Source organism: Pseudophryne corroboree, chromosome 5 (genome assembly GCF_028390025.1).
Source record: "Pseudophryne corroboree isolate aPseCor3 chromosome 5, aPseCor3.hap2, whole genome shotgun sequence".
Classification (NCBI taxonomy): Eukaryota; Metazoa; Chordata; class Amphibia; order Anura; family Myobatrachidae; genus Pseudophryne; species Pseudophryne corroboree.
In genome coordinates, this window is record NC_086448.1 from 393,535,923 (window position 1) to 393,559,654 (window position 23,732).

Consider the following 23,732-nt stretch of genomic DNA (forward strand, 5'->3'; position numbering starts at 1 on the left):
CAGGGCCCACACCATTTTACTTGCCTTACAGAGCAGCACTGGAGCTGTTACAGTGCCCAGCTGCTGCAAGAAATCATCTTGAATGCTTCAGGGGCTGGGGCATAGCCAACATGAGCCCCACACTAAAGGAGAGTGGAGGTGTTTAATGCGAACTAGGGGTCATCCAAGCGCCGAAAAAGGCCGCCATGCCCTGCACGCCCCTTTTCTCTTTTCATATGCAGACGAAGGTTGAAGCCAACTTTGACCCACTGCTTGGATGACATCACCATATGCAATTCCATCTGCTGCAGGCCTTCCCCCAGGAATGCTTGCACTAGTTGTTGCATTTGGTTTGTTGTTTGTGGGTGCTTCAGTATTAGGCAGCCTTCTGCCCTCCCATGTTCATCTGAAAATATGTGTTCTCCCTGCAGTTGCTGTCCCCAGATGAGAGTTCCCTTGTGCTGCCTCAGTTGAATCTCCTTTACTTGACAGAGATGTGCCTGAGCAGCGGCCCTCCCCAGCCCTATCCCAAATCATACTTATTTTGCAAAGGAGAAACCATGGTCATGAAGATTGTTCTCCCAGGGTGAGGTTCATTCATTGCATTCTGGGTATGCTGACCCCTGTGATTTCCCCAAATGTGGGAAACTCGACTGCATTATTTGTGGTAGTGGGGGACTGTGTTTGTGCTTTCAACTGGTCAGCTCTGGTAAAAGTCAGATTTCTTTGTCTCAGATCTTCCTCTAGCCTTGTTCTTCTTTCGAGAGTTCCCTTGTGCTGCCTCAGTTGGATCTCCTTCACTTGACAGGGGGGTGCCCGAGCAGCGACCCTCCCCAGCTCTAGCCCAACTCCTACTTACCTGCCAGGTGAGATACTATGATCATGAAGGTGCTTCTCCCAGGGCAAGGCTCACCCATTGCACTCTGGGTGTGCTGCTCCTGCGATTTCCCCAAATGTGGGAAACTTGACTGCATAATTTGTGTTTCCCCTGTTCGGCTCTCGTATAATTCAGATCTCTTTGTCTCAGGTCTCTCTCCAGCCTAGTTTGCTGTCTGTTTCCACTTCTCTTTTCTTGAGCCGCTCCCTTCTATGCCCTTGCGCACTATCCTGACTTCTCCCGTCTGCTTACTTTGTGCCTTCCAACGCACTATGCGAACTACAGGTAGTGCTGCAGGGCCCACACCCTTTTACTTGCCTTACAGAGCAGCTCTGGAGCTGTTACAGTGCCCAGCTGCTGCAAGAAATCATCTTGAATGCTTCAGGGGCTGGGGCATAGCCAACATGAGCCCCACACCGAAGGAGAGTGGAGGTGTTTAATGCAAACTAGGGGTCATCCAAGCGCCGAAAAAGGCCGCCATGCCCTGCACGCCCCTTTTCTCTTTTCATATGCAGACGAAGGTTGAAGCCAACTTTGACCCACTGCTTGGATGACATCACCATATGCAATTCCATCTGCTGCAGGCCTTCCCCCAGGAATGCTTGCACTAGTTGTTGCATTTGGTTTGTTGTTTGTGGGTGCTTCAGTATTAGGCAGCCTTCTGCCCTCCCATGTTCATCTGAAAATATGTGTTCTCCCTGCAGTTGCTGTCCCCAGATGAGAGTTCCCTTGTGCTGCCTCAGTTGAATCTCCTTTACTTGACAGAGATGTGCCTGAGCAGCGGCCCTCCCCAGCCCTATCCCAAATCATTCTTATTTTGCATAGGAGATACCATGGTCATGAAGATTGTTCTCCCAGGGTGAGGTTCATTCATTGCATTCTGGGTATGCTGACCCCTGTGATTTCCCCAAATGTGGGAAACTCGACTGCATTATTTGTGGTAGTGGGGGACTGTGTTTGTGCTTTCCTCTGGTCAGCTCTGGTAAAAGTCAGATTTCTTTGTCTCAGATCTTCCTCTAGCCTTGTTCTTCTTTCGAGAGTTCCCTTGTGCTGCCTCAGTTGGATCTCCTTCACTTGACAGGGGGGTGCCCGAGCAGCGACCCTCCCCAGCTCTAGCCCAACTCCTACTTACCTGCCAGGTGAGATACTATGATCATGAAGGTGCTTCTCCCAGGGCAAGGCTCACCCATTGCACTCTGGGTGTGCTGCTCCTGCGATTTCCCCAAATGTGGGAAACTTGACTGCATAATTTGTGTTTCCCCTGTTCGGCTCTCGTATAATTCAGATCTCTTTGTCTCAGGTCTCTCTCCAGCCTAGTTTGCTGTCTGTTTCCACTTCTCTTTTCTTGAGCCGCTCCCTTCTATGCCCTTGCGCACTATCCTGACTTCTCCCGTCTGCTTACTTTGTGCCTTCCAACGCACAATGCGAACTACAGGTAGTGCTGCAGGGCCCACACCATTTTACTTGCCTTACAGAGCAGCTATGGAGCTGTTACAGTGCCCAGCTGCTGCAAGAAATCATCTTGAATGCTTCAGGTGCTGGGGCATAGCCAACATGAGCCTCACACCGAAGGAGAGTGGAGGTGTTTAATGCGAACTAGGGGTCATCCAAGCGCCGAAAAAGGCCGCCATGCCCTGCACGCCCCTTTTCTCTTTTCATATGCAGACGAAGGTTGAAGCCAACTTTGACCCACTGCTTGGATGACATCACCATATGCAATTCCATCTGCTGCAGGCCTTCCCCCAGGAATGCTTGCACTAGTTGTTGCATTTGGTTTGTTGTTTGGCAGTGCTTCAGTATTAGGCAGCCTTCTGCCCTCCCATGTTCATCTGAAAATATGTGTTCTCCCTGCATTTGCTGTCCCCAGATGAGAGTTCCCTTGTGCTGCCTCAGTTGAATCTCCTTTACTTGACAGAGATGTGCCTGAGCAGCGGCCCTCCCCAGCCCTATCCCAAATCATTCTTATTTTGCATAGGAGATACCATGGTCATGAAGATTGTTCTCCCAGGGTGAGGTTCATTCATTGCATTCTGGGTATGCTGACCCCTGTGATTTCCCCAAATGTGGGAAACTCGACTGCATTATTTGTGGTAGTGGGGGACTGTGTTTGTGCTTTCTTCTGGTCAGCTCTGGTAAAAGTCAGATTTCTTTGTCTCAGATCTTCCTCTAGCCTTGTTCTTCTTTCGATAGTTCCCTTGTGCTGCCTCAGTTGGATCTCCTTCACTTGACAGGGGGGTGCCCGAGCAGCGACCCTCCCCAGCTCTAGCTCAACTCCTACTTACCTGCCAGGTGAGATACTATGATCATGAAGGTGCTTCTCCCAGGGCAAGGCTCACCCATTGCACTCTGGGTCTGCTGCTCCTGCGATTTCCCCAAATGTGGGAAACTTGACTGCATAATTTGTGTTTCCCCTGGTCGGCTCTCGTATAATTCAGATCTCTTTGTCTCAGGTCTTTCTCCAGCCTAGTTTGCTGTCTGTTTCCACTTCTCTTTTCTTGAGCCGCTCCCTTCTATGCCCTTGCGCACTATCCTGACTACTCCCGTCTGCTTACTTTGTGCCTTCCAACGCACAATGCGAACTACAGGTAGTGCTGCAGGGCCCACACCCTTTTACTTGCCTTACAGAGCAGCTCTGGAGCTGTTACAGTGCCCAGCTGCTGCAAGAAATCAGCTTGAATGCTTCAGGGGCTGGGGCATAGCCAACATGAGCCCTACACCGAAGGAGGGTGGAGGTGTTTAATGCGAACTAGGGGTCATCCAATCGCCGCAAAAGGCCGCCATGCCCTGCACGCCCCTTTTCTCTTTTCATATGCAGACGAGGGTTGAAGCCAACTTTGACCCACTGCTTGGATGACATCACCATATGCAAATCCATCTGCTGCAGGCCTTCCCCCAGGAATGCTTGCACTAGTTGTTGCATTTGGTTTGTTGTTTGGCAGTGCTTCAGTATTAGGCAGCCTTCTGCCCTCCCATGTTCATCTGAAAATATGTGTTCTCCCTGCAGTTGCTGTCCCCAGATGAGAGTTCCCTTGTGCTGCCTCAGTTGAATCTCCTTTACTTGACAGAGATGTGCCTGAGCAGCGGCCCTCCCCAGCCCTATCCAAAATCATACTTATTTTGCACAGGAGATACCATGGTCATGAAGATTGTTCTCCCAGGGTGAGGTTCATTCATTGCATTCTGGGTATGCTGCCCCTGTGATTTCCCCAAATGTGGGAAACTCGACTGCATTATTTGTGGTAGTGGGGGACTGTGTTTGTGCTTTCCTCTGGTCAGCTCTGGTAAAAGTCAGATTTCTTTGTCTCAGATCTTCCTCTAGCCTTGTTCTTCTTTCGAGAGTTCCCTTGTGCTGCCTCAGTTGGATCTCCTTCACTTGACAGGGGGGTGCCCGAGCAGCGACCCTCCCCAGCTCTAGCCCAACTCCTACTTACCTGCCAGGTGAGATACTATGATCATGAAGGTGCTTCTCCCAGGGCTAGGCTCACCCATTGCACTCTGGGTGTGCTGCTCCTGCGATTTCCCCAAATGTGGGAAACTTGACTGCATAATTTGTGTTTCCCCTGTTCGGCTCTCGTATAATTCAGATCTCTTTGTCTCAGGTCTCTCTCCAGCCTAGTTTGCTGTCTGTTTCCACTTCTCTTTTCTTGAGCCGCTCCCTTCTATGCCCTTGCGCACTATCCTGACTTCTCCCGTCTGCTTACTTTGTGCCTTCCAACGCACAATGCGAACTACAGGTAGTGCTGCAGGGCCCACACCATTTTACTTGCCTTACAGAGCAGCTATGGAGCTGTTACAGTGCCCAGCTGCTGCAAGAAATCATCTTGAATGCTTCAGGTGCTGGGGCATAGCCAACATGAGCCTCACACCGAAGGAGAGTGGAGGTGTTTAATGCGAACTAGGGGTCATCCAAGCGCCGAAAAAGGCCGCCATGCCCTGCACGCCCCTTTTCTCTTTTCATATGCAGACGAAGGTTGAAGCCAACTTTGACCCACTGCTTGGATGACATCACCATATGCAATTCCATCTGCTGCAGGCCTTCCCCCAGGAATGCTTGCACTAGTTGTTGCATTTGGTTTGTTGTTTGTGGGTGCTTCAGTATTAGGCAGCCTTCTGCCCTCCCATGTTCATCTGAAAATATGTGTTCTCCCTGCATTTGCTGTCCCCAGATGAGAGTTCCCTTGTGCTGCCTCAGTTGAATCTCCTTTACGTGACAGAGATGTGCCTGAGCAGCGGCCCTCCCCAGCCCTATCCCAAATCATTCTTATTTTGCATAGGAGATACCATGGTCATGAAGATTGTTCTCCCAGGGTGAGGTTCATTCATTGCATTCTGGGTATGCTGACCCCTGTGATTTCCCCAAATGTGGGAAACTCGACTGCATTATTTGTGGTAGTGGGGGACTGTGTTTGTGCTTTCTTCTGGTCAGCTCTGGTAAAAGTCAGATTTCTTTGTCTCAGATCTTCCTCTAGCCTTGTTCTTCTTTCGATAGTTCCCTTGTGCTGCCTCAGTTGGATCTCCTTCACTTGACAGGGGGGTGCCCGAGCAGCGACCCTCCCCAGCTCTAGCTCAACTCCTACTTACCTGCCAGGTGAGATACTATGATCATGAAGGTGCTTCTCCCAGGGCAAGGCTCACCCATTGCACTCTGGGTCTGCTGCTCCTGCGATTTCCCCAAATGTGGGAAACTTGACTGCATAATTTGTGTTTCCCCTGGTCGGCTCTCGTATAATTCAGATCTCTTTGTCTCAGGTCTTTCTCCAGCCTAGTTTGCTGTCTGTTTCCACTTCTCTTTTCTTGAGCCGCTCCCTTCTATGCCCTTGCGCACTATCCTGACTACTCCCGTCTGCTTACTTTGTGCCTTCCAACGCACAATGCGAACTACAGGTAGTGCTGCAGGGCCCACACCCTTTTACTTGCCTTACAGAGCAGCTCTGGAGCTGTTACAGTGCCCAGCTGCTGCAAGAAATCAGCTTGAATGCTTCAGGGGCTGGGGCATAGCCAACATGAGCCCTACACCGAAGGAGGGTGGAGGTGTTTAATGCGAACTAGGGGTCATCCAATCGCCGCAAAAGGCCGCCATGCCCTGCACGCCCCTTTTCTCTTTTCATATGCAGACGAGGGTTGAAGCCAACTTTGACCCACTGCTTGGATGACATCACCATATGCAAATCCATCTGCTGCAGGCCTTCCCCCAGGAATTCTTGCACTAGTTGTTGCATTTGGTTTGTTGTTTGGCAGTGCTTCAGTATTAGGCAGCCTTCTGCCCTCCCATGTTCATCTGAAAATATGTGTTCTCCCTGCAGTTGTTGTCCCCAGATGAGAGTTCCCTTGTGCTGCCTCAGTTGAATCTCCTTTACTTGACAGAGATGTGCCTGAGCAGCGGCCCTCCCCAGCCCTATCCAAAATCATACTTATTTTGCACAGGAGATACCATGGTCATGAAGATTGTTCTCCCAGGGTGAGGTTCATTCATTGCATTCTGGGTATGCTGCCCCTGTGATTTCCCCAAATGTGGGAAACTCGACTGCATTATTTGTGGTAGTGGGGGACTGTGTTTGTGCTTTCCTCTGGTCAGCTCTGGTAAAAGTCAGATTTCTTTGTCTCAGATCTTCCTCTAGCCTTGTTCTTCTTTCGAGAGTTCCCTTGTGCTGCCTCAGTTGGATCTCCTTCACTTGACAGGGGGGTGCCCGAGCAGCGACCCTCCCCAGCTCTAGCCCAACTCCTACTTACCTGCCAGGTGAGATACTATGATCATGAAGGTGCTTCTCCCAGGGCTAGGCTCACCCATTGCACTCTGGGTGTGCTGCTCCTGCGATTTCCCCAAATGTGGGAAACTTGACTGCATAATTTGTGTTTCCCCTGGTCGGCTCTCGTATAATTCAGATCTCTTTGTCTCAGGTCTCTCTCCAGCCTAGTTTGCTGTCTGTTTCCACTTCTCTTTTCTTGAGCCGCTCCCTTCTATGCCCTTGCGCACTATCCTGACTTCTCCCGTCTGCTTACTTTGTGCCTTCCAACGCACAATGCGAACTACAGGTAGTGCTGCAGGGCCCACACCATTTTACTTGCCTTACAGAGCAGCTATGGAGCTGTTACAGTGCCCAGCTGCTGCAAGAAATCATCTTGAATGCTTCAGGTGCTGGGGCATAGCCAACATGAGCCTCACACCGAAGGAGAGTGGAGGTGTTTAATGCGAACTAGGGGTCATCCAAGCGCCGAAAAAGGCCGCCATGCCCTGCACGCCCCTTTTCTCTTTTCATATGCAGACGAAGGTTGAAGCCAACTTTGACCCACTGCTTGGATGACATCACCATATGCAATTCCATCTGCTGCAGGCCTTCCCCCAGGAATGCTTGCACTAGTTGTTGCATTTGGTTTGTTGTTTGTGGGTGCTTCAGTATTAGGCAGCCTTCTGCCCTCCCATGTTCATCTGAAAATATGTGTTCTCCCTGCAGTTGCTGTCCCCAGATGAGAGTTCCCTTGTGCTGCCTCAGTTGAATCTCCTTTACGTGACAGAGATGTGCCTGAGCAGCGGCCCTCCCCAGCCCTATCCCAAATCATTCTTATTTTGCATAGGAGATACCATGGTCATGAAGATTGTTCTCCCAGGGTGAGGTTCATTCATTGCATTCTGGGTATGCTGACCCCTGTGATTTCCCCAAATGTGGGAAACTCGACTGCATTATTTGTGGTAGTGGGGGACTGTGTTTGTGCTTTCTTCTGGTCAGCTCTGGTAAAAGTCAGATTTCTTTGTCTCAGATCTTCCTCTAGCCTTGTTCTTCTTTCGATAGTTCCCTTGTGCTGCCTCAGTTGGATCTCCTTCACTTGACAGGGGGGTGCCCGAGCAGCGACCCTCCCCAGCTCTAGCTCAACTCCTACTTACCTGCCAGGTGAGATACTATGATCATGAAGGTGCTTCTCCCAGGGCAAGGCTCACCCATTGCACTCTGGGTCTGCTGCTCCTGCGATTTCCCCAAATGTGGGAAACTTGACTGCATAATTTGTGTTTCCCCTGGTCGGCTCTCGTATAATTCAGATCTCTTTGTCTCAGGTCTTTCTCCAGCCTAGTTTGCTGTCTGTTTCCACTTCTCTTTTCTTGAGCCGCTCCCTTCTATGCCCTTGCGCACTATCCTGACTACTCCCGTCTGCTTACTTTGTGCCTTCCAACGCACAATGCGAACTACAGGTAGTGCTGCAGGGCCCACACCCTTTTACTTGCCTTACAGAGCAGCTCTGGAGCTGTTACAGTGCCCAGCTGCTGCAAGAAATCAGCTTGAATGCTTCAGGGGCTGGGGCATAGCCAACATGAGCCCTACACCGAAGGAGGGTGGAGGTGTTTAATGCGAACGAGGGGTCATCCAATCGCCGCAAAAGGCCGCCATGCCCTGCACGCCCCTTTTCTCTTTTCATATGCAGACGAGGGTTGAAGCCAACTTTGACCCACTGCTTGGATGACATCACCATATGCAAATCCATCTGCTGCAGGCCTTCCCCCAGGAATGCTTGCACTAGTTGTTGCATTTGGTTTGTTGTTTGGCAGTGCTTCAGTATTAGGCAGCCTTCTGCCCTCCCATGTTCATCTGAAAATATGTGTTCTCCCTGCAGTTGTTGTCCCCAGAGGAGAGTTCCCTTGTGCTGCCTCAGTTGAATCTCCTTTACTTGACAGAGATGTGCCTGAGCAGCGGCCCTCCCCAGCCCTATCCCAAATCATACTTATTTTGCAAAGGAGAAACCATGGTCATGAAGATTGTTCTCCCAGGGTGAGGTTCATTCATTGCATTCTGGGTATGCTGCCCCTGTGATTTCCCCAAATGTGGGAAACTCGACTGCATTATTTGTGGTAGTGGGGGACTGTGTTTGTGCTTTCCTCTGGTCAGCTCTGGTAAAAGTCAGATTTCTTTGTCTCAGATCTTCCTCTAGCCTTGTTCTTCTTTCGAGAGTTCCCTTGTGCTGCCTCAGTTGGATCTCCTTCACTTGACAGGGGGGTGCCCGAGCAGCGACCCTCCCCAGCTCTAGCCCAACTCCTACTTACCTGCCAGGTGAGATACTCTGATCATGAAGGTGCTTCTCCCAGGGCAAGGCTCACCCATTGCACTCTGGGTGTGCTGCTCCTGCGATTTCCCCAAATGTGGGAAACTTGACTGCATAATTTGTGTTTCCCCTGTTCGGCTCTCGTATAATTCAGATCTCTTTGTCTCAGGTCTCTCTCCAGCCTAGTTTGCTGTCTGTTTCCACTTCTCTTTTCTTGAGCCGCTCCCTTCTATGCCCTTGCGCACTATCCTGACTTCTCCCGTCTGCTTACTTTGTGCCTTCCAACGCACAATGCGAACTACAGGTAGTGCTGCAGGGCCCACACCCTTTTACTTGCCTTACAGAGCAGCTCTGGAGCTGTTACAGTGCCCAGCTGCTGCAAGAAATCATCTTGAATGCTTCAGGGGCTGGGGCATAGCCAACATGAGCCCCACACCGAAGGAGAGTGGAGGTGTTTAATGCAAACTAGGGGTCATCCAAGCGCCGAAAAAGGCCGCCATGCCCTGCACGCCCCTTTTCTCTTTTTATATGCAGACGAAGGTTGAAGCCAACTTTGACCCACTGCTTGGATGACATCACCATATGCAATTCCATCTGCTGCAGGCCTTCCCCCAGGAATGCTTGCACTAGTTGTTGCATTTGGTTTGTTGTTTGTGGGTGCTTCAGTATTAGGCAGCCTTCTGCCCTCCCATGTTCATCTGAAAATATGTGTTCTCCCTGCAGTTGCTGTCCCCAGATGAGAGTTCCCTTGTGCTGCCTCAGTTGAATCTCCTTTACTTGACAGAGATGTGCCTGAGCAGCGGCCCTCCACAGCCCTATCCCAAATCATTCTTATTTTGCATAGGAGATACCATGGTCATGAAGATTGTTCTCCCAGGGTGAGGTTCATTCATTGCATTCTGGGTATGCTGACCCCTGTGATTTCCCCAAATGTGGGAAACTCGACTGCATTATTTGTGGTAGTGGGGGACTGTGTTTGTGCTTTCCTCTGGTCAGCTCTGGTAAAAGTCAGATTTCTTTGTCTCAGATCTTCCTCTAGCCTTGTTCTTCTTTCGAGAGTTCCCTTGTGCTGCCTCAGTTGGATCTCCTTCACTTGACAAGGGGGTGCCCGAGCAGCGACCCTCCCCAGCTCTAGCCCAACTCCTACTTACCTGCCAGGTGAGATACTATGATCATGAAGGTGCTTCTCCCAGGGCAAGGCTCACCCATTGCACTCTGGGTGTGCTGCTCCTGCGATTTCCCCAAATGTGGGAAACTTGACTGCATAATTTGTGTTTCCCCTGTTCGGCTCTCGTATAATTCAGATCTCTTTGTCTCAGGTCTCTCTCCAGCCTAGTTTGCTGTCTGTTTCCACTTCTCTTTTCTTGAGCCGCTCCCTTCTATGCCCTTGCGCACTATCCTGACTTCTCCCGTCTGCTTACTTTGTGCCTTCCAACGCACAATGCGAACTACAGGTAGTGCTGCAGGGCCCACACCATTTTACTTGCCTTACAGAGCAGCTATGGAGCTGTTACAGTGCCCAGCTGCTGCAAGAAATCATCTTGAATGCATCAGGTGCTGGGGCATAGCCAACATGAACCTCACACCGAAGGAGAGTGGAGGTGTTTAATGCGAACTAGGGGTCATCCAAGCGCCGAAAAAGGCCGCCATGCCCTGCACGCCCCTTTTCTCTTTTCATATGCAGACGAAGGTTGAAGCCAACTTTGACCCACTGCTTGGATGACATCACCATATGCAATTCCATCTGCTGCAGGCCTTCCCCCAGGAATGCTTGCACTAGTTGTTGCATTTGGTTTGTTGTTTGTGGGTGCTTCAGTATTAGGCAGCCTTCTGCCCTCCCATGTTCATCTGAAAATATGTGTTCTCCCTGCATTTGCTGTCCCCAGATGAGAGTTCCCTTGTGCTGCCTCAGTTGAATCTCCTTTACTTGACAGAGATGTGCCTGAGCAGCGGCCCTCCCCAGCCCTATCCCAAATCATTCTTATTTTGCATAGGAGATACCATGGTCATGAAGATTGTTCTCCCAGGGTGAGGTTCATTCATTGCATTCTGGGTATGCTGACCCCTGTGATTTCCCCAAATGTGGGAAACTCGACTGCATTATTTGTGGTAGTGGGGGACTGTGTTTGTGCTTTCCTCTGGTCAGCTCTGGTAAAAGTCAGATTTCTTTGTCTCAGATCTTCCTCTAGCCTTGTTCTTCTTTCGATAGTTCCCTTGTGCTGCCTCAGTTGGATCTCCTTCACTTGACAGGGGGGTGCCCGAGCAGCGACCCTCCCCAGCTCTAGCTCAACTCCTACTTACCTGCCAGGTGAGATACTATGATCATGAAGGTGCTTCTCCCAGGGCAAGGCTCACCCATTGCACTCTGGGTCTGCTGCTCCTGCGATTTCCCCAAATGTGGGAAACTTGACTGCATAATTTGTGTTTCCCCTGGTCGGCTCTCGTATAATTCAGATCTCTTTGTCTCAGGTCTCTCTCCAGCCTAGTTTGCTGTCTGTTTCCACTTCTCTTTTCTTGAGCCGCTCCCTTCTATGCCCTTGCGCACTATCCTGACTACTCCCGTCTGCTTACTTTGTGCCTTCCAACGCACAATGCGAACTACAGGTAGTGCTGCAGGGCCCACACCCTTTTACTTGCCTTACAGAGCAGCTCTGGAGCTGTTACAGTGCCCAGCTGCTGCAAGAAATCAGCTTGAATGCTTCAGGGGCTGGGGCATAGCCAACATGAGCCCTACACCGAAGGAGGGTGGAGGTGTTTAATGCGAACTAGGGGTCATCCAAGCGCCGCAAAAGGCCGCCATGCCCTGCACGCCCCTTTTCTCTTTTCATATGCAGACGAGGGTTGAAGCCAACTTTGACCCACTGCTTGGATGACATCACCATATGCAAATCCATCTGCTGCAGGCCTTCCCCCAGGAATGCTTGTACTAGTTGTTGCATTTGGTTTGTTGTTTGGCAGTGCTTCAGTATTAGGCAGCCTTCTGCCCTCCCATGTTCATCTGAAAATATGTGTTCTCCCTGCAGTTGTTGTCCCCAGATGAGAGTTCCCTTGTGCTGCCTCAGTTGAATCTCCTTTACTTGACAGAGATGTGCCTGAGCAGCGGCCCTCCCCAGCCCTATCCCAAATCATACTTATTTTGCACAGGAGATACCATGGTCATGAAGATTGTTCTCCCAGGCTGAGGTTCATTCATTGCATTCTGGGTATGCTGACCCCTGTGATTTCCCCAAATGTGGGAAACTCGACTGCATTATTTGTGGTAGTGGGGGACTGTGTTTGTGCTTTCCTCTGGTCAGCTCTGGTAAAAGTCAGATTTCTTTGTCTCAGATCTTCCTCTAGCTTTGTTCTTCTTTTGAGAGTTCCCTTGTGTTGCCTCAGTTGGATCTCCTTCACTTGACAGGGGGGTGCCCGAGCAGCGACCCTCCCCAGCTCTAGCTCAACTCCTACTTACCTGCCAGGTGAGATACTATGATCATGAAGGTGCTTCTCCCAGGGCAAGGCTCACCCATTGCACTCTGGGTCTGCTGCTCCTGCGATTTCCCCAAATGTGGGAAACTTGACTGCATCATTTGTGTTTCCCCTGGTCGGCTCTCGTATAATTCAGATCTCTTTGTCTCAGGTCTCTCTCCAGCCTAGTTTGCTGTCTGTTTCCACTTCTCTTTTCTTGAGCCGCTCCCTTCTATGCCCTTGCGCACTATCCTGACTACTCCCGTCTGCTTACTTTGTGCCTTCAAACGCACAATGCGAACTACAGGTAGTGCTGCAGGGCCCACACCCTTTTACTTGCCTTACAGAGAAGCTCTGGAGTTGTTACAGTGCCCAGCTGCTGCAAGAAATCAGCTTGAATGCTTCAGGGGCTGGGGTATAGCCAACATGAGCCCCACACCGAAGGAGGGTGGAGGTGTTTAATGTGCACTAGGGTCATCCAATCGCCGCAAAAGGCCGCCATGCCCTGCATGCCCCTTTTCTCTTTTCATATGCAGACGAGGGTTGAAGCCAACTTTGACCCACTGCTTGGATGACATCAACATATGCAAATCCATCTGCTGCAGGCCTTCCCCCAGGAATGCTTGCACTAGTTGTTGCATTTGGTTTGTTGTTTGTGGGTGCTTCAGTATTAGGCAGCCTTCTGCCCTCCCATGTTCATCTGAAAATATGTGTTCTCCCTGCAGTTGTTGTCCCCAGATGAGAGTTCCCTTGTGCTGCCTCAGTTGAATCTCCTTTACTTGACAGAGATGTGCCTGAGCAGCAGCCCTCCCCAGCCCTATCCCAAATCATACTTATTTTGCAAAGGAGAAACCATGGTCATGAAGATTGTTCTCCCAGGGTGAGGTTCATTCATTGCATTCTGGGTATGCTGCCCCTGTGATTTCCCCAAATGTGGGAAACTCGACTGCATTATTTGTGGTAGTGGGGGACTGTGTTTGTGCTTTCCTCTGGTCAGCTCTGGTAAAAGTCAGATTTCTTTGTCTCAGATCTTCCTCTAGCCTTGTTCTTCTTTCGAGAGTTCCCTTGTGCTGCCTCAGTTGGATCTCCTTCACTTGACAGGAGGGTGCCCGAGCAGCGACCCTCCCCAGCTCTAGCCCAACTCCTACTTACCTGCCAGGTGAGATACTATGATCATGAAGGTGCTTCTCCCAGGGCAAGGCTCACCCATTGCACTCTGGGTCTGCTGCTCCTGCGATTTCCCCAAATGTGGGAAACTTGACTGCATAATTTGTGTTTCCCCTGTTCGGCTCTCGTATAATTCAGATCTCTTTGTCTCAGGTCTCTCTCCAGCCTAGTTTGCTGTCTGTTTCCACTTCTCTTTTCTTGAGCCGCTCCCTTCTATGCCCTTGCGCACTATCCTGACTTCTCCCGTCTGCTTACTTTGTGCCTTCCAACGCACAATGCGAACTATAGGTAGTGCTGCAGGGCCCACACCCTTTTACTTGCCTTACAGAGCAGCTCTGGAGCTGTTACAGTGCCCAGCTGCTGCAAGAAATCAGCTTGAATGCTTCAGGGGCTGGGGCATAGCCAACATGAGCCCCACACCGAAGGAGGGTGGAGGTGTTTAATGCGAACTAGGGGTCATCCAAGCGCCGCAAAAGGCCGCCATGCCCTGCACGCCCCTTTTCTCTTTTCATATGCAGACGAGGGTTGAAGCCAACTTTGACCCACTGCTTGGATGACATCACCATATGCAAATCCATCTGCTGCAGGCCTTCCACCAGGAATGCTTGCACTAGTTGTTGCATTTGGTTTGTTGTTTGGCAGTGCTTCAGTATTAGGCAGCCTTCTGCCCTCCCATGTTCATCTGAAAATATGTGTTCTCCCTGCAGTTGTTGTCCCCAGATGAGAGTTCCCTTGTGCTGCCTCAGTTGAATCTCCTTTACTTGACAGAGATGTGCCTGAGCAGCGGCCCTCCCCAGCCCTATCCCAAATCATTCTTATTTTGCATAGGAGATACCATGGTCATGAAGATTGTTCTCCCAGGGTGAGGTTCATTCATTGCATTCTGGGTATGCTAACCCCTGTGATTTCCCCAAATGTGGGAAACTCGACTGCATTATTTGTGGTAGTGGGGGACTGTGTTTGTGCTTTCTTCTGGTCAGCTCTGGTAAAAGTCAGATTTCTTTGTCTCAGATCTTCCTCTAGCCTTGTTCTTCTTTCGATAGTTCCTCTGTGCTGCCTCAGTTGGATTTCCTTCACTTGACAGGGGGGTGCCCGAGCAGCGACCCTCCCCAGCTCTAGCTCAACTCCTACTTACCTGCCAGGTGAGATACTATGATCATGAAGGTGCTTCTCCCAGGGCAAGGCTCACCCATTGCACTCTGGGTCTGCTGCTCCTGCGATTTCCCCAAATGTGGGAAACTTGACTGCATAATTTGTGTTTCCCCTGGTCGGCTCTCGTATAATTCAGATCTCTTTGTCTCAGGTCTTTCTCCAGCCTAGTTTGCTGTCTGTTTCCACTTCTCTTTTCTTGAGCCGCTCCCTTCTATGCCCTTGCGCACTATCCTGACTACTCCCGTCTGCTTACTTTGTGCCTTCCAACGCACAATGCGAACTACAGGTAGTGCTGCAGGGCCCACACCCTTTTACTTGCCTTACAGAGCAGCTCTGGAGCTGTTACAGTGCCCAGCTGCTGCAAGAAATCAGCTTAAATGCTTCAGGGGCTGGGGCATAGCCAACATGAGCCCTACACCGAAGGAGGGTGGAGGTGTTTAATGCGAACTAGGGGTCATCCAATCGCCGCAAAAGGCCGCCATGCCCTGCACGCCCCTTTTCTCTTTTCATATGGAGATGAGGGTTGAAGCCAACTTTGACCCACTGCTTGGATGACATCACCATATGCAAATCCATCTGCTGCAGGCCTTCCCCCAGGAATGCTTGCACTAGTTGTTGCATTTGGTTTGTTGTTTGGCAGTGCTTCAGTATTAGGCAGCCTTCTGCCCTCCCATGTTCATCTGAAAATATGTGTTCTCCCTGCAGTTGCTGTCCCCAGATGAGAGTTCCCTTGTGCTGCCTCAGTTGAATCTCCTTTACTTGACAGAGATGTGCCTGAGCAGCGGCCCTCCCCAGCCCTATCCCAAATCATTCTTATTTTGCATAGGAGATACCATGGTCATGAAGATTGTTCTCCCAGGGTGAGGTTCATTCATTGCATTCTGGGTATGCTGACCCCTGTGATTTCCCCAAATGTGGGAAACTCGACTGCATTATTTGTGGTAGTGGGGGACTGTGTTTGTGCTTTCCTCTGGTCAGCTCTGGTAAAAGTCAGATTTCTTTGTCTCAGATCTTCCTCTAGCCTTGTTCTTCTTTCGATAGTTCCCTTGTGCTGCCTCAGTTGGATCTCCTTCACTTGACAGGGGGGTGCCCGAGCAGCGACCCTCCCCAGCTCTAGCTCAACTCCTACTTACCTGCCAGGTGAGATACTATGATCATGAAGGTGCTTCTCCCAGGGCAAGGCTCACCCATTGCACTCTGGGTCTGCTGCTCCTGCGATTTCCCCAAATGTGGGAAACTTGACTGCATAATTTGTGTTTCCCCTGGTCGGCTCTCGTATAATTCAGATCTCTTTGTCTCAGGTCTCTCTCCAGCCTAGTTTGCTGTCTGTTTCCACTTCTCTTTTCTTGAGCCGCTCCCTTCTATGCCCTTGCGCACTATCCTGACTTCTCCCGTCTGCTTACTTTGTGTCTTCCAACGCACAATGCGAACTACAGGTAGTGCTGCAGGGCCCACACCCTTTTACTTGCTTTACAGAGCTGCTCTGGAGCTGTTACAGTGCCCAGCTGCTGCAAGAAATCAGCTTGAATGCTTCAGGGGTTGGGGCATAGCCAACATGAGTCCCACACCGAAGTAGGGTGGAGGTGTTTAATGCGAACGAGGGGTCATCCAAGCGCCGCAAAAGGCCACCATGCCCTGCATGCCCCTTTTCTCTTTTTATATGCAGACGAGGGTTGAAGCCAACTTTTACCCACTGCTTGGATGACATCACCATATGCAAATCCATGTGCTGCAGGCCTTCCCCCAGGAATGCTTGCACTAGTTGTTGCATTTGGTTTGTTGTTTGGGGGTGCTTCAGTATTAGGCAGCCTTCTGCCCACCCATGTTCATCTGAAAATATGTGTTCTCCCTGCAGTTGTTGTCCCCAGATGAGAGTTCCCTTGTGCTGCCTCAGTTGAATCTCCTTTACTTGACAGAGATGTGCCTGAGCAGCGGCCCTCCCCAGCCCTATCCCAAATCATTCTTATTTTGCATAGGAGATACCATGGTCATGAAGATTGTTCTCCCAGGGTGAGGTTCATTCATTGCATTCTGGGTATGCTGACCCCTGTGATTTCCCCAAATGTGGGAAACTCGACTGCATTATTTGTGGTAGTGGGGGACTGTGTTTGTGCTTTCCTCTGGTCAGCTCTGGTAAAAGTCAGATTTCTTTGTCTCAGATCTTCCTCTAGCCTTGTTCTTCTTTCGATAGTTCCCTTGTGCTACCTCAGTTGGATCTAATTCACTTGACAGGGGGGTGCCCGAGCAGCGACCCTCCCCAGCTCTAGCTCAACTCCTACTTACCTGCCAGGTGAGATGCTATGATCATGAAGGTGCTTCTCCCAGGGCAAGGCTCACCCATTGCACTCTGGGTCTGCTGCTCCTGCGATTTCCCCAAATGTGGGAAACTTGACTGCATAATTTGTGTTTCCCCTGGTCGGCTCTCGTATAATTCAGATCTCTTTGTCTCAGGTCTCTCTCCAGCCTAGTTTGCTGTCTGTTTCCACTTCTCTTTTCTTGAGCCGCTCCCTTCTATGCCCTTGCGCACTATCCTGACTATTCCCGTCTGCTTACTTTGTGCCTTCCAATGCACAATGCGAATTACAGGTAGTACTGCAGGGCCCACACCCTTTTACTTGCCTTACAGAGCAGCTCTGGAGCTGTTACAGTGCCCAGCTGCTGCAAGAAATCAGCTTGAATGCTTCAGGGGCTGGGGCATAGCCAACATGAGCCCCACACCGAAGGAGGGTGGAGGTGTTTAATGCGAACTAGGGGTCATCCAAGCGCCGCAAAAGGCCGCCATGCCCTGCACGCCCCTTTTCTCTTTTCATATGCAGACGAGGGTTGAAGCCAACTTTGACCCACTGCTTGGATGACATCACCATATGCAAATCCATCTGCTGCAGGCCTTCCACCAGGAATGCTTGCACTAGTTGTTGCATTTGGTTTGTTGTTTGGCAGTGCTTCAGTATTAGGCAGCCTTCTGCCCTCCCATGTTCATCTGAAAATATGTGTTCTCCCTGCAGTTGTTGTCCCCAGATGAGAGTTCCCTTGTGCTGCCTCAGTTGAATCTCCTTTACTTGACAGAGATGTGCCTGAGCAGCGGCCCTCCCCAGCCCTATCCCAAATCATTCTTATTTTGCATAGGAGATACCATGGTCATGAAGATTGTTCTCCCAGGGTGAGGTTCATTCATTGCATTCTGGGTATGCTGACCCCTGTGATTTCCCCAAATGTGGGAAACTCGACTGCATTATTTGTGGTAGTGGGGGACTGTGTTTGTGCTTTCTTCTGGTCAGCTCTGGTAAAAGTCAGATTTCTTTGTCTCAGATCTTCCTCTAGCCTTGTTCTTCTTTCGATAGTTCCTCTGTGCTGCCTCAGTTGGATTTCCTTCACTTGACAGGGGGGTGCCCGAGCAGCGACCCTCCCCAGCTCTAGCTCAACTCCTACTTACCTGCCAGGTGAGATACTATGATCATGAAGGTGCTTCTCCCAGGGCAAGGCTCACCCATTGCACTCTGGGTCTGCTGCTCCTGCGATTTCCCCAAATGTGGGAAACTTGACTGCATAATTTGTGTTTCCCCTGGTCGGCTCTCGTATAATTCAGATCTCTTTGTCTCAGGTCTTTCTCCAGCCTAGTTTGCTGTCTGTTTCCACTTCTCTTTTCTTGAGCCGCTCCCTTCTATGCCCTTGCGCACTATCCTGACTACTCCCGTCTGCTTACTTTGTGCCTTCCAACGCACAATGCGAACTACAGGTAGTGCTGCAGGGCCCACACCCTTTTACTTGCCTTACAGAGCAGCTCTGGAGCTGTTACAGTGCCCAGCTGCTGCAAGAAATCAGCTTAAATGCTTCAGGGGCTGGGGCATAGCCAACATGAGCCCTACACCGAAGGAGGGTGGAGGTGTTTAATGCGAACTAGGGGTCATCCAATCGCCGCAAAAGGCCGCCATGCCCTGCACGCCCCTTTTCTCTTTTCATATGGAGATGAGGGTTGAAGCCAACTTTGACCCACTGCTTGGATGACATCACCATATGCAAATCCATCTGCTGCAGGCCTTCCCCCAGGAATGCTTGCACTAGTTGTTGCATTTGGTTTGTTGTTTGGCAGTGCTTCAGTATTAGGCAGCCTTCTGCCCTCCCATGTTCATCTGAAAATATGTGTTCTCCCTGCAGTTGCTGTCCCCAGATGAGAGTTCCCTTGTGCTGCCTCAGTTGAATCTCCTTTACTTGACAGAGATGTGCCTGAGCAGCGGCCCTCCCCAGCCCTATCCCAAATCATTCTTATTTTGCATAGGAGATACCATGGTCATGAAGATTGTTCTCCCAGGGTGAGGTTCATTCATTGCATTCTGGGTATGCTGACCCCTGTGATTTCCCCAAATGTGGGAAACTCGACTGCATTATTTGTGGTAGTGGGGGACTGTGTTTGTGCTTTCCTCTGGTCAGCTCTGGTAAAAGTCAGATTTCTTTGTCTCAGATCTTCCTCTAGCCTTGTTCTTCTTTCGATAGTTCCCTTGTGCTGCCTCAGTTGGATCTCCTTCACTTGACAGGGGGGTGCCCGAGCAGCGACCCTCCCCAGCTCTAGCTCAACTCCTACTTACCTGCCAGGTGAGATACTATGATCATGAAGGTGCTTCTCCCAGGGCAAGGCTCACCCATTGCACTCTGGGTCTGCTGCTCCTGCGATTTCCCCAAATGTGGGAAACTTGACTGCATAATTTGTGTTTCCCCTGGTCGGCTCTCGTATAATTCAGATCTCTTTGTCTCAGGTCTCTCTCCAGCCTAGTTTGCTGTCTGTTTCCACTTCTCTTTTCTTGAGCCGCTCCCTTCTATGCCCTTGCGCACTATCCTGACTACTCCCGTCTGCTTACTTTGTGCCTTCCAACGCACAATGCGAACTACAGGTAGTGCTGCAGGGCCCACACCCTTTTACTTGCCTTACAGAGCAGCTCTGGAGCTGTTACAGTGCCCAGCTGCTGCAAGAAATCAGCTTGAATGCTTCAGGGGCTGGGGCATAGCCAACATGAGCCCTACACCGAAGGAGGGTGGAGGTGTTTAATGCGAACTAGGGGTCATCCAAGCGCCGCAAAAGGCCGCCATGCCCTGCACGCCCCTTTTCTCTTTTCATATGCAGACGAGGGTTGAAGCCAACTTTGACCCACTGCTTGGATGACATCACCATATGCAAATCCATCTGCTGCAGGCCTTCCCCCAGGAATGCTTGTACTAGTTGTTGCATTTGGTTTGTTGTTTGGCAGTGCTTCAGTATTAGGCAGCCTTCTGCCCTCCCATGTTCATCTGAAAATATGTGTTCTCCCTGCAGTTGTTGTCCCCAGATGAGAGTTCCCTTGTGCTGCCTCAGTTGAATCTCCTTTACTTGACAGAGATGTGCCTGAGCAGCGGCCCTCCCCAGCCCTATCCCAAATCATTCTTATTTTGCATAGGAGATACCATGGTCATGAAGATTGTTCTCCCAGGGTGAGGTTCATTCATTGCATTCTGGGTATGCTGACCCCTGTGATTTCCCCAAATGTGGGAAACTCGACTGCATTATTTGTGGTAGTGGGGGACTGTGTTTGTGCTTTCCTCTGGTCAGCTCTGGTAAAAGTCAGATTTCTTTGTCTCAGATCTTCCTCTAGCCTTGTTCTTCTTTCGATAGTTCCCTTGTGCTACCTCAGTTGGATCTAATTCACTTGACAGGGGGGTGCCCGAGCAGCGACCCTCCCCAGCTCTAGCTCAACTCCTACTTACCTGCCAGGTGAGATGCTATGATCATGAAGGTGCTTCTCCCAGGGCAAGGCTCACCCATTGCACTCTGGGTCTGCTGCTCCTGCGATTTCCCCAAATGTGGGAAACTTGACTGCATAATTTGTGTTTCCCCTGGTCGGCTCTCGTATAATTCAGATCTCTTTGTCTCAGGTCTCTCTCCAGCCTAGTTTGCTGTCTGTTTCCACTTCTCTTTTCTTGAGCCGCTCCCTTCTATGCCCTTGCGCACTATCCTGACTATTCCCGTCTGCTTACTTTGTGCCTTCCAATGCACAATGCGAATTACAGGTAGTACTGCAGGGCCCACACCCTTTTACTTGCCTTACAGAGCAGCTCTGGAGCTGTTACAGTGCCCAGCTGCTGCAAGAAATCAGCTTGAATGCTTCAGGGGCTGGGGCATAGCCAACATGAGCCCCACACCGAAGGAGGGTGGAGGTGTTTAATGCGAACTAGGGGTCATCCAAGCGCCGCAAAAGGCCGCCATGCCCTGCACGCCCCTTTTCTCTTTTCATATGCAGACGAGGGTTGAAGCCAACTTTGACCCACTGCTTGGATGACATCACCATATGCAAATCCATCTGCTGCAGGCCTTCCACCAGGAATGCTTGCACTAGTTGTTGCATTTGGTTTGTTGTTTGGCAGTGCTTCAGTATTAGGCAGCCTTCTGCCCTCCCATGTTCATCTGAAAATATGTGTTCTCCCTGCAGTTGTTGTCCCCAGATGAGAGTTCCCTTGTGCTGCCTCAGTTGAATCTCCTTTACTTGACAGAGATGTGCCTGAGCAGCGGCCCTCCCCAGCCCTATCCCAAATCATTCTTATTTTGCATAGGAGATACCATGGTCATGAAGATTGTTCTCCCAGGGTGAGGTTCATTCATTGCATTCTGGGTATGCTGACCCCTGTGATTTCCCCAAATGTGGGAAACTCGACTGCATTATTTGTGGTAGTGGGGGACTGTGTTTGTGCTTTCTTCTGGTCAGCTCTGGTAAAAGTCAGATTTCTTTGTCTCAGATCTTCCTCTAGCCTTGTTCTTCTTTCGATAGTTCCTCTGTGCTGCCTCAGTTGGATTTCCTTCACTTGACAGGGGGGTGCCCGAGCAGCGACCCTCCCCAGCTCTAGCTCAACTCCTACTTACCTGCCAGGTGAGATACTATGATCATGAAGGTGCTTCTCCCAGGGCAAGGCTCACCCATTGCACTCTGGGTCTGCTGCTCCTGCGATTTCCCCAAATGTGGGAAACTTGACTGCATAATTTGTGTTTCCCCTGGTCGGCTCTCGTATAATTCAGATCTCTTTGTCTCAGGTCTTTCTCCAGCCTAGTTTGCTGTCTGTTTCCACTTCTCTTTTCTTGAGCCGCTCCCTTCTATGCCCTTGCGCACTATCCTGACTACTCCCGTCTGCTTACTTTGTGCCTTCCAACGCACAATGCGAACTACAGGTAGTGCTGCAGGGCCCACACCCTTTTACTTGCCTTACAGAGCAGCTCTGGAGCTGTTACAGTGCCCAGCTGCTGCAAGAAATCAGCTTAAATGCTTCAGGGGCTGGGGCATAGCCAACATGAGCCCTACACCGAAGGAGGGTGGAGGTGTTTAATGCGAACTAGGGGTCATCCAATCGCCGCAAAAGGCCACCATGCCCTGCACGCCCCTTTTCTCTTTTCATATGGAGACGAGGGTTGAAGCCAACTTTGACCCACTGCTTGGATGACATCACCATATGCAAATCCATCTGCTGCAGGCCTTCCCCCAGGAATGCTTGCACTAGTTGTTGCATTTGGTTTGTTGTTTGGCAGTGCTTCAGTATTAGGCAGCCTTCTGCCCTCCCATGTTCATCTGAAAATATGTGTTCTCCCTGCAGTTGTTGTCCCCAGATGAGAGTTCCCTTGTGCTGCCTCAGTTGAATCTCCTTTACTTGACAGAGATGTGCCTGAGCAGCGGCCCTCCCCAGCCCTATCCAAAATCATACTTATTTTGCACAGGAGATACCATGGTCATGAAGATTGTTCTCCCAGGGTGAGGTTCATTCATTACATTCTGGGTGTGCTGCCCCTGTGATTTCCCCAAATGTGGGAAACTCGACTGCATTATTTGTGGTAGTGGGGGACTGTGTTTGTGCTTTCCTCTGGTCAGCTCTGGTAAAAGTCAGATTTCTTTGTCTCAGATCTTCCTCTAGTCTTGTTCTTCTTTCGAGAGTTCCCTTGTGTTGCCTCAGTTGGATCTCCTTCACTTGACAGGGGGGTGCCCGAGCAGCGACCCTCCCCAGCTCTAGCTCAACTCCTACTTACCTGCCAGGTGAGATACTATGATCATGAAGGTGCTTCTCCCAGGGCAAGGCTCACCCATTGCACTCTGGGTCTGCTGCTCCTGCGATTTCCCCAAATGTGGGAAACTTGACTGCATAATTTGTGTTTCCCCTGGTCGGCTCTCGTATAATTCAGATCTCTTTGTCTCAGGTCTCTCTCCAGCCTAGTTTGCTGTCTGTTTCCACTTCTCTTTTCTTGAGCCGCTCCCTTCTATGCCCTTGCGCACTATCCTGACTACTCCCGTCTGCTTACTTTGTGCCTTCCAACGCACAATGCGAACTACAGGTAGTGCTGCAGGGCCCACACCCTTTTACTTGCCTTACAGAGCAGCTCTGGAGCTGTTACAGTGCCCAGCTGCTGCAAGAAATCATCTTGAATGCTTCAGGGGCTGAGGCATAGCCAACATGAGCCCCACACCGAAGGAGAGTGGAGGTGTTTAATGCGAACTAGGGGTCATCCAAGCGCCGAAAAAGGCCGCCATGCCCTGCACGCCCCTTTTCTCTTTTCATATGCAGACGAAGGTTGAAGCCAACTTTGACCCACTGCTTGGATGACATCACCATATGCAATTCCATCTGCTGCAGGCCTTCCCCCAGGAATGCTTGCACTAGTTGTTGCATTTGGTTTGTTGTTTGTGGGTGCTTCAGTATTAGGCAGCCTTCTGCCCTCCCATGTTCATCTGAAAATATGTGTTCTCCCTGCAGTTGCTGTCCCCAGATGAGAGTTCCCTTGTGCTGCCTCAGTTGAATCTCCTTTACTTGACAGAGATGTGCCTGAGCAGCGGCCCTCCCCTGCCCTATCCCAAATCATTCTTATTTTGCATAGGAGATACCATGGTCATGAAGATTGTTCTCCCAGGGTGAGGTTCATTCATTGCATTCTGGGTATGCTGACCCCTGTGATTTCCCCAAATGTGGGAAACTCGACTGCATTATTTGTGGTAGTGGGGGACTGTGTTTGTGCTTTCCTCTGGTCAGCTCTGGTAAAAGTCAGATTTCTTTGTCTCAGATCTTCCTCTAGCCTTGTTCTTCT

At 50.5% G+C, this 23,732-nt stretch overlaps 35 non-coding genes and 6 pseudogenes across 35 annotated transcripts; all 41 read left to right on the forward strand.

Moving 5' to 3' along the window:
* The first annotated feature begins 514 nt into the window (after positions 1–514).
* LOC134930961 (U1 spliceosomal RNA) lies at positions 515–678 on the forward strand. Its single transcript, XR_010178856.1, has one exon. It is a non-coding gene; the product is annotated as a U1 spliceosomal RNA (small nuclear RNA).
* Positions 679–830: 152 nt separating this feature from the next.
* On the forward strand, positions 831–965 carry LOC134931014 (U1 spliceosomal RNA; annotated as a pseudogene).
* A 699-nt stretch (positions 966–1,664) lies between these two features.
* LOC134930855 (U1 spliceosomal RNA) lies at positions 1,665–1,828 on the forward strand. Its single transcript, XR_010178762.1, has one exon. It is a non-coding gene; the product is annotated as a U1 spliceosomal RNA (small nuclear RNA).
* A 152-nt stretch (positions 1,829–1,980) lies between these two features.
* LOC134931016 (U1 spliceosomal RNA) lies at positions 1,981–2,115 on the forward strand (annotated as a pseudogene).
* A 699-nt stretch (positions 2,116–2,814) lies between these two features.
* On the forward strand, positions 2,815–2,978 carry LOC134930925 (U1 spliceosomal RNA). Its single transcript, XR_010178825.1, has one exon. It is a non-coding gene; the product is annotated as a U1 spliceosomal RNA (small nuclear RNA).
* Positions 2,979–3,130: 152 nt separating this feature from the next.
* Positions 3,131–3,293, forward strand: LOC134931061 (U1 spliceosomal RNA). The gene has a single exon (XR_010178934.1). It is a non-coding gene; the product is annotated as a U1 spliceosomal RNA (small nuclear RNA).
* A 671-nt stretch (positions 3,294–3,964) lies between these two features.
* LOC134930938 (U1 spliceosomal RNA) lies at positions 3,965–4,127 on the forward strand. Its single transcript, XR_010178836.1, has one exon. It is a non-coding gene; the product is annotated as a U1 spliceosomal RNA (small nuclear RNA).
* Positions 4,128–4,279: 152 nt separating this feature from the next.
* LOC134931048 (U1 spliceosomal RNA) lies at positions 4,280–4,414 on the forward strand (annotated as a pseudogene).
* Positions 4,415–5,113: 699 nt separating this feature from the next.
* LOC134930926 (U1 spliceosomal RNA) lies at positions 5,114–5,277 on the forward strand. Its single transcript, XR_010178826.1, has one exon. It is a non-coding gene; the product is annotated as a U1 spliceosomal RNA (small nuclear RNA).
* A 152-nt stretch (positions 5,278–5,429) lies between these two features.
* On the forward strand, positions 5,430–5,592 carry LOC134931062 (U1 spliceosomal RNA). The gene has a single exon (XR_010178935.1). It is a non-coding gene; the product is annotated as a U1 spliceosomal RNA (small nuclear RNA).
* A 671-nt stretch (positions 5,593–6,263) lies between these two features.
* LOC134930939 (U1 spliceosomal RNA) lies at positions 6,264–6,426 on the forward strand. Its single transcript, XR_010178837.1, has one exon. It is a non-coding gene; the product is annotated as a U1 spliceosomal RNA (small nuclear RNA).
* Positions 6,427–6,578: 152 nt separating this feature from the next.
* On the forward strand, positions 6,579–6,741 carry LOC134931011 (U1 spliceosomal RNA). The gene has a single exon (XR_010178900.1). It is a non-coding gene; the product is annotated as a U1 spliceosomal RNA (small nuclear RNA).
* A 671-nt stretch (positions 6,742–7,412) lies between these two features.
* LOC134930927 (U1 spliceosomal RNA) lies at positions 7,413–7,576 on the forward strand. The gene has a single exon (XR_010178827.1). It is a non-coding gene; the product is annotated as a U1 spliceosomal RNA (small nuclear RNA).
* Positions 7,577–7,728: 152 nt separating this feature from the next.
* LOC134931064 (U1 spliceosomal RNA) lies at positions 7,729–7,891 on the forward strand. The gene has a single exon (XR_010178936.1). It is a non-coding gene; the product is annotated as a U1 spliceosomal RNA (small nuclear RNA).
* A 671-nt stretch (positions 7,892–8,562) lies between these two features.
* Positions 8,563–8,725, forward strand: LOC134930893 (U1 spliceosomal RNA). Its single transcript, XR_010178796.1, has one exon. It is a non-coding gene; the product is annotated as a U1 spliceosomal RNA (small nuclear RNA).
* A 152-nt stretch (positions 8,726–8,877) lies between these two features.
* LOC134931125 (U1 spliceosomal RNA) lies at positions 8,878–9,012 on the forward strand (annotated as a pseudogene).
* A 699-nt stretch (positions 9,013–9,711) lies between these two features.
* LOC134930857 (U1 spliceosomal RNA) lies at positions 9,712–9,875 on the forward strand. Its single transcript, XR_010178763.1, has one exon. It is a non-coding gene; the product is annotated as a U1 spliceosomal RNA (small nuclear RNA).
* Positions 9,876–10,027: 152 nt separating this feature from the next.
* Positions 10,028–10,162, forward strand: LOC134931017 (U1 spliceosomal RNA; annotated as a pseudogene).
* Positions 10,163–10,861: 699 nt separating this feature from the next.
* LOC134930858 (U1 spliceosomal RNA) lies at positions 10,862–11,025 on the forward strand. The gene has a single exon (XR_010178764.1). It is a non-coding gene; the product is annotated as a U1 spliceosomal RNA (small nuclear RNA).
* Positions 11,026–11,177: 152 nt separating this feature from the next.
* On the forward strand, positions 11,178–11,340 carry LOC134931065 (U1 spliceosomal RNA). The gene has a single exon (XR_010178937.1). It is a non-coding gene; the product is annotated as a U1 spliceosomal RNA (small nuclear RNA).
* A 671-nt stretch (positions 11,341–12,011) lies between these two features.
* Positions 12,012–12,175, forward strand: LOC134930911 (U1 spliceosomal RNA). The gene has a single exon (XR_010178813.1). It is a non-coding gene; the product is annotated as a U1 spliceosomal RNA (small nuclear RNA).
* A 152-nt stretch (positions 12,176–12,327) lies between these two features.
* Positions 12,328–12,490, forward strand: LOC134931154 (U1 spliceosomal RNA). Its single transcript, XR_010179004.1, has one exon. It is a non-coding gene; the product is annotated as a U1 spliceosomal RNA (small nuclear RNA).
* A 670-nt stretch (positions 12,491–13,160) lies between these two features.
* Positions 13,161–13,323, forward strand: LOC134930894 (U1 spliceosomal RNA). Its single transcript, XR_010178797.1, has one exon. It is a non-coding gene; the product is annotated as a U1 spliceosomal RNA (small nuclear RNA).
* Positions 13,324–13,475: 152 nt separating this feature from the next.
* Positions 13,476–13,610, forward strand: LOC134931131 (U1 spliceosomal RNA; annotated as a pseudogene).
* A 699-nt stretch (positions 13,611–14,309) lies between these two features.
* LOC134930949 (U1 spliceosomal RNA) lies at positions 14,310–14,473 on the forward strand. The gene has a single exon (XR_010178845.1). It is a non-coding gene; the product is annotated as a U1 spliceosomal RNA (small nuclear RNA).
* Positions 14,474–14,625: 152 nt separating this feature from the next.
* Positions 14,626–14,788, forward strand: LOC134931066 (U1 spliceosomal RNA). The gene has a single exon (XR_010178938.1). It is a non-coding gene; the product is annotated as a U1 spliceosomal RNA (small nuclear RNA).
* A 671-nt stretch (positions 14,789–15,459) lies between these two features.
* On the forward strand, positions 15,460–15,623 carry LOC134930859 (U1 spliceosomal RNA). Its single transcript, XR_010178765.1, has one exon. It is a non-coding gene; the product is annotated as a U1 spliceosomal RNA (small nuclear RNA).
* Positions 15,624–15,775: 152 nt separating this feature from the next.
* On the forward strand, positions 15,776–15,938 carry LOC134931067 (U1 spliceosomal RNA). Its single transcript, XR_010178939.1, has one exon. It is a non-coding gene; the product is annotated as a U1 spliceosomal RNA (small nuclear RNA).
* A 671-nt stretch (positions 15,939–16,609) lies between these two features.
* On the forward strand, positions 16,610–16,773 carry LOC134930860 (U1 spliceosomal RNA). Its single transcript, XR_010178766.1, has one exon. It is a non-coding gene; the product is annotated as a U1 spliceosomal RNA (small nuclear RNA).
* Positions 16,774–16,925: 152 nt separating this feature from the next.
* Positions 16,926–17,088, forward strand: LOC134931144 (U1 spliceosomal RNA). The gene has a single exon (XR_010178996.1). It is a non-coding gene; the product is annotated as a U1 spliceosomal RNA (small nuclear RNA).
* A 671-nt stretch (positions 17,089–17,759) lies between these two features.
* Positions 17,760–17,923, forward strand: LOC134930928 (U1 spliceosomal RNA). Its single transcript, XR_010178828.1, has one exon. It is a non-coding gene; the product is annotated as a U1 spliceosomal RNA (small nuclear RNA).
* Positions 17,924–18,075: 152 nt separating this feature from the next.
* On the forward strand, positions 18,076–18,238 carry LOC134931068 (U1 spliceosomal RNA). Its single transcript, XR_010178940.1, has one exon. It is a non-coding gene; the product is annotated as a U1 spliceosomal RNA (small nuclear RNA).
* Positions 18,239–18,909: 671 nt separating this feature from the next.
* Positions 18,910–19,073, forward strand: LOC134930861 (U1 spliceosomal RNA). Its single transcript, XR_010178767.1, has one exon. It is a non-coding gene; the product is annotated as a U1 spliceosomal RNA (small nuclear RNA).
* A 152-nt stretch (positions 19,074–19,225) lies between these two features.
* On the forward strand, positions 19,226–19,388 carry LOC134931069 (U1 spliceosomal RNA). Its single transcript, XR_010178941.1, has one exon. It is a non-coding gene; the product is annotated as a U1 spliceosomal RNA (small nuclear RNA).
* A 671-nt stretch (positions 19,389–20,059) lies between these two features.
* On the forward strand, positions 20,060–20,223 carry LOC134930862 (U1 spliceosomal RNA). The gene has a single exon (XR_010178768.1). It is a non-coding gene; the product is annotated as a U1 spliceosomal RNA (small nuclear RNA).
* Positions 20,224–20,375: 152 nt separating this feature from the next.
* Positions 20,376–20,538, forward strand: LOC134931145 (U1 spliceosomal RNA). Its single transcript, XR_010178997.1, has one exon. It is a non-coding gene; the product is annotated as a U1 spliceosomal RNA (small nuclear RNA).
* A 671-nt stretch (positions 20,539–21,209) lies between these two features.
* On the forward strand, positions 21,210–21,373 carry LOC134930929 (U1 spliceosomal RNA). Its single transcript, XR_010178829.1, has one exon. It is a non-coding gene; the product is annotated as a U1 spliceosomal RNA (small nuclear RNA).
* A 152-nt stretch (positions 21,374–21,525) lies between these two features.
* Positions 21,526–21,688, forward strand: LOC134931070 (U1 spliceosomal RNA). The gene has a single exon (XR_010178942.1). It is a non-coding gene; the product is annotated as a U1 spliceosomal RNA (small nuclear RNA).
* A 671-nt stretch (positions 21,689–22,359) lies between these two features.
* LOC134930946 (U1 spliceosomal RNA) lies at positions 22,360–22,522 on the forward strand. Its single transcript, XR_010178843.1, has one exon. It is a non-coding gene; the product is annotated as a U1 spliceosomal RNA (small nuclear RNA).
* A 152-nt stretch (positions 22,523–22,674) lies between these two features.
* Positions 22,675–22,837, forward strand: LOC134931071 (U1 spliceosomal RNA). Its single transcript, XR_010178943.1, has one exon. It is a non-coding gene; the product is annotated as a U1 spliceosomal RNA (small nuclear RNA).
* Positions 22,838–23,508: 671 nt separating this feature from the next.
* On the forward strand, positions 23,509–23,672 carry LOC134930863 (U1 spliceosomal RNA). The gene has a single exon (XR_010178769.1). It is a non-coding gene; the product is annotated as a U1 spliceosomal RNA (small nuclear RNA).
* Positions 23,673–23,732: the final 60 nt, after the last annotated feature.